Genomic DNA, 6,090 nt, shown 5'->3' on the forward strand with positions numbered 1-6,090 from the left:
GGTCACAAAGCACCAAGCTGATCTCCCTGTGCTATGTGGCTGCTTCCCACTAGCTATCTCTTTTACATTTGGTAGTGTATATATGTCCATGCCATTCTCTCACTTCGTCCCAGCTTACCCTTCCCCCTCCCCGTGTCCTCAAGTCCATTCTCTACGTCTGCGTCTTTATTCCTGTCCTATCCCTAGGCTATGTCCATTTTTTAATGAGGTTGTTTTTAATGCTGTTGTTGAGTTGTAGGAGTTCTTTATGTATTCTGGATATTAACCCTTTATCAGATAGATGATTTGCAAATATTTTTTCCCATTCTGTTCGTTGCCTTTTCACTCTGTGGCCTTTGTTGCACATAAGTTTTAAATTTTGATGTAGTCCAATTTATCTATTTTTCTGTTGTTGCCTGTGCTTTTGATGTCATATCCAAGAAATCACTGCCAAATTCAATGTCATTAAACTTTTCCCCTATGTTTTCTTCTAAGAGTTTTATAGTTTTAGCTCTTATATTTAGGTCTCGAATCCATTTTGAGGTTATTTTTTTTCATATGGTATAAAATAAGGGTCCAATTTCATTCATTTGCAAGTCAATATCCAGTTTTCCCAAAACTCTTTGTTGAAAAGACTGTCCTTTCCCCATTGAATGGTATTGGCACCCTAGCTGAAAATCATTTGACCATATATATGAGGGTTTGTCTCTGGGCTCTTTATTCCATTGGTCCATATGTCTGTCTGTAAGTGAACGACCACATTTAATATCCTTTTAGAACAACTCTGATGTTCAGCCTCCCAGTTTAAAGTCTTCCACTGAATCTGTTTCCATACATGCTCTTCCAAAAGACTGTACACTTCTTAGGAGCCAAGACCATGTCTAGTTTTTGTAACCTCAGTGCCTGGCACTATACCTGGCACATAGTAGGTGCTCCAAAAATATGTGTCCCAGATGTGGCAAGATCCCGGTGGGCAAGTTTTGCTCATCATATGGCCACCTTGAACGGGGACTCAGCATTTCAGTGCATTCTCAAAAGAGATTAAACTCCACAACACATTAATAAGCAATGTCTATTTTACCAAAGAATTGTTGGGGAGGCAGAAAGGAAAGTTTACACTGCACACAGTGTGACGAGATCTCATAAAAGTCCCTTTAAATATTTTTCTTCTTTTCCCTCAAAGTCTTCTCCCCTGCAGTTAGTTCATTTTTGCTCCTTCTCTTCCTCTTCCTTTTTCTCAGCCTCTAAAAAATATGCTCCATTGTCCCAAAGCTATTCAGTTCTCAGCCTTAGAGTACCAACCCACTCAACCAAATATGAGCCTGGTGGTTAGTTAATGGAGCAGAACCATCTATATATTGTTCTTCAAGCTTAATGCTTAGGAACTCATCTTCACCCCCACCCCAAGCAGCTGATCAAAGTGTTCACCCACCTACATACGTCTCCTGAAATGAGGAAGGACGGGCAGTCCTAAGCGAGGAAAGAATCTACTGCTAAGAAAATAAGACTTTTTTCCATTGGGTTACAAAGATATATGGAGTGAATGAGTTGAGAGTATCACTATCAAGCCTCAGTCAGTGTCAAGATACAGATGCCTGCCAGAAGCTGCAGTTCCACCTAATCCTAACCCCTTCTCCTGCAGGGCCCCGATCAACTACTCTTCAGTGGGTTCCTGGCTTAACAGAAACCACAGCAAAGCTCTCAGCCTGAGATAAAGAGCCTTCTGGGTCACTAAGGTGTCTCCTAGTGTGCTTTCTCTGGCTCGGTGGGTCTCTAGTTCCTAAGCCCACCTGTCTTGCTGGGCCCTCCTTTATTGACATCCAGGCCCCACCTGTCTTCCTCGTCTCTGATCCATGTAAGTGCTCTGACCGTTATTACCTCCCTGGTATAGCCTCCAGCCCACCCTGATCTGTCTACCAGACATGGCCCTCTTCCACCCTAGATCCACTGCTTCAGTTCTTTCCTGAACACCGGATACTGAGCTTTTCAGAGAAATAGGAGTAGGATACAGAGTAGTTCTGTTATTTAAACACTTACTCTGTGCTGAGTGCTGTGATTAAGAGTTCTTAACCAGCATGTTTGGGTTGAATGCTGCTCTGCCACTCATAAGATATGTGACCTTGGGCAAGTCACGTGACCTTTCTGTACCTCGGTTTTCTCATTTGGAATATAGAGATAATAATATTAAATAATATAGTAAATGCTCAATTCACGTTCATTGTTGACATTATTATTATTACTGCTCACATGCATTGGCTTCATTTAATCCTCACAAAAATCTTGTAAGGTAAGTAGTATTCTCCCTGACTCATAGGTTTTACAAAAGAGGAAACTAGAGTTCAGAATAAAGTGAGTAACTTGCGCATGGTTACAGAGTCAGTAAGTGGTAGAAGCAAGATCTAAACGTGGATCTGTTTGACTCCCAGACCCCATGCCCTTGCCATCGTGTCAGACCTCCTCCAAAGGCAACTACCTCCAAAGAGTGGTCAAGGCTCCTTGGGGAAAAGAAAGAGACAAGAGGCCAGCAGCTGGGGCAATTCAGGGAGTGATGGAAAGAGGTGGAATGAATATTAAACCAGAGTTAAAGTAAGCAGCCCCACTTAGTCACTCACTAAGTGCACACGCAACCAGTCTTCAATACCCTCATCTAGAAAATGGGAATGATAGTACTGTGTTTATAACAATAAAAATAATTAGCTCTGTACTGGGAGCAGTAAATTGGTGTGTGGTATGAGTCATGTGAAAGTACTCTGCATGTTGTGAAATGTATCACAAATGTAAGACTACTATTCAAAGTCAGTATGGGATAGTGGAAGAGACAGTCTTTGGAGTCAAGAGAAATGGGGTCACATTGTAGTAGCTGGGTATACTGGACAGGTTATTTCACTTCTCTGAGCCTCAACGTCCTCTTGAATAGGGATATATCAGACTCTGTCACTTGCAAGTGACAGAAAACCCAACTCAAACACGCATTTGCATAAAAAGGGAGTTTATTCTGACTCAAGTATTTGGTTTACAGTTGAGGCACACAAACAATGTCGCCAAGTCACAGGCTCTCTCTTAACCTCTTAATTCTATTCTCTGCATTGTTTCATTCTTCTTAAGTTGTAGGCCCCCCATACCAGCACATCAAGATTACATCTAACACCCTAAACAAGAGCAAAAAAACTTCTTTCTTGTGCAAGTTCTGTAATTAATTCTCACTGACCTGGCTTGGATCATGTGATGAATCCCTGGACCAACCATTGAAGTTAGGAGATAATAATATTCTGATTGGCGAGGCCCTGGAATAAGAGTGGCGGGATGAGCCCCACTAGAGCTGAGCATGGGGAAAAGGGAGCGGTTCCCCAAAAGACAAAATGCTATTGCCTGAAAAGGGGGGAATGGATGCTGAGCCAGCAGCAACAGATGTCCGTTACAGGGGATACGATGGCCACCTCATGGAGCTGTCTCTAGGTTTAAATGAGCCGTGCATATAAGTAGGAGATTGCGATGATTGTAGAGGAAGACAGGGCTCTACAAAGTAACATCCAAGCTACTGAGAAATCAGTCTGATGAGAACAAAATCAGTGCCCTGATGAGGCCAATGGAAAGTCCCAGGATAGGCAGTAAGGTGGTGGAACCCACACTGGACTGGTGCTGGGGCAAAAGTCAAGGTCAGCCCCACAAGGGATGAGGTTTAGGGCTCAGAATGGGCAGGTGATGAGATGTGGTTGGGATTGTGGCCAAAAGGCCAATGCTGGCAGAGCTGTGCCCCTGGCTTTCGGTTGAGTGGACAGCCTGTCCGCCTAAAAAGGCCAGGCCCAGCAGGCGAAGGAAACCATAGCAACCACAAGTTAAGGAAGACAGATGAAAAGCTTGTAAACACAGCTTCCAGCCATGTGGCATAGCTTTGGGCTCCTAGGAGACAGCCACATAAAGACCAGTCTGGCTCATGGCGACCAGGCAAAGGGGACTATTTCTGGACTCAACTGTGGGCTGACGCAGTCTGCAAACTAGACAAGCAAACAGGCAGCACAGACAGACATCACTACTACAAAAGCAGAGTCTCCATGTAGCGCACTTCTAGTTGCTCACGTGTGCGGAGCAGCAGGTTGGCTCTCTTTGCCCACGCCATTTCATCCCCGCTCCCCTTCCCATCTCCATGAAAACTTCTGACCCAGCCTCAGTGCTGGGTGGAAAGTGACTGTTTACAGAGTGGCAGCAACTGGGAAACCTACTAAGAAGCTCTGTGTTTCTCTGTCATAAATAACCAGCTGTCTCGTGCAATTTCCTCAGCTGCACGACCAGCAATGACTACCTGCCTTTCCATCCATCATCAGGCAGTGATTGTGGGTCCTCAGCATGATGCTGACAAGTCCATTTTTCAAGGCCATGGCCAAGCCCGCTTTTCACTACTGGAGAGTTAACCGTAACTCTGCAATGCCGGGTATGACAGTACCCACACAGAAAAGACATTTAGTAGGAAAAAAAAATCTGTTTTTTCTCCAATCAGATGTTCCAAAGAGAAAAATCAGCAAACTCTTTTTTTCCTGATAAATCCTTGAAATTTTAGGTGCACAGAACCCAAACAGTAACTATGGCAACGCAAGCCACTCCAATAAGACTAACACAGATTATTTCCAGCACAATAGCCTGGCTTGTGCTCAGATAGCAGAGGTAATGTTGGCTGAAAGCAATTCCTGAATTGGTGGGGGGGGACAAAATCCTCCAGCAGTGGAAGCTTCATGCTTAGGTTTCTGGTTTCAGGCCCCTAGGATTCAGTGGCAAGATGAATTAACTACTGGATTAATATCTTGCCACTCCATACTATTGAACTGGCAGCCTCTTCACCCTCTGCTTGGGCTTCTTCACTTCCAACCACAAAGCCATTCAAACCCCAGGACTCACAGTGACAGCAAAAAGAATATGGGCTGTGAAAAGTACAGAATCAGGCAGTTTGAACAGACGTTAGGGATCACCTGGACTGGGAGCCTCTTGAAGTCAGGAGAATATGCTACGTGTTCTGCACAGAGCTGAGGGCCTGACCCAAGGTGGGTGAAGCTCTGTCTAACCTCATTTGTTTTACAGATGAGGAAACCAAGACCCAGGACTTGGCCATGCTCACTCAGAATCAGGAGATGACAGGGACTCCTGGTTAAGGCCACTGGCTGTGGAACAGGACAGAGTGGGGTCTGCATCATGGCTGTTAGATTCTGGGCAAGTCACTTAACTTCTTTGAACCTGGGTTTACTTAAGAGTAACAATAATTACAATGATAATAATAATAGGGACTTCCCTGGTGGCACAGTGGTTAAGAATCCGCCTGCCAATGCAGGGGACACGGGTTCGATCCCTGGTCCGGGAAGATCCCACATGCCGCGGAGCAGCTAAGCCCGTGCACCACAACTACTGAGCCTGTGCTCTAGAGCCCACGAGCCACAACTACTGAGCCCACGTGCCACAACTACTGAAGCTCGTCTGTCTAGAGCCCATGCTGCACAACAAGAGAAGCCACCGCAGTGAGAAGCCCACATACCGCAACGAAGAGAGCCCCCGCTCGCCGCAACTAGAGAAAGCCCGCACGCAGCAACGAAGACCCAACACAGCCATAAATAAATAAATAAATTTATTTTAATAATAATAATAATAATAAGGCCTACCTTTTAAGGTTGTTGTAGGAATAAATGAAGTAATCCATGTAGATCCATGTAGTGTATTTAGCATACAATAGGGGCTCCCAAAATAACTAATACTATTATTATTAGTGGCAAAGCCAGAACTAGACCAGTTTCCCCCCAGAAGACTTGTGCATAATGCAAGAGGAAATCCAACTTCATCTTAATCTACAGTACCACTTCTTTCCATACCCCACCTTCTTCTGACATAAACTGACCATTTAACCAATTCACATTTAACAATCTTTCCTTGTGCAGTGGTTCTCAAACATTTTGGTCTCAGGATCCTTTTCCACACTTAAAAATTATTGAAGATTCCCAAAGAGCTTTTGTTTATATGGGTTTTCAAAACTATTTATTAGTCTATTTTAAAAATAACAATAATAACCTCATTACATTTTAACATTAATTACATATTTTCATGAAATATAACTGTTTTCCAAAACAAAAAAAA

The sequence above is a fragment of the Balaenoptera physalus genome (genome assembly GCF_965194825.1).
Source record: "Balaenoptera physalus genome assembly, chromosome: 11".
In the NCBI taxonomy this organism is placed as follows: Eukaryota; Metazoa; Chordata; class Mammalia; order Artiodactyla; family Balaenopteridae; genus Balaenoptera; species Balaenoptera physalus.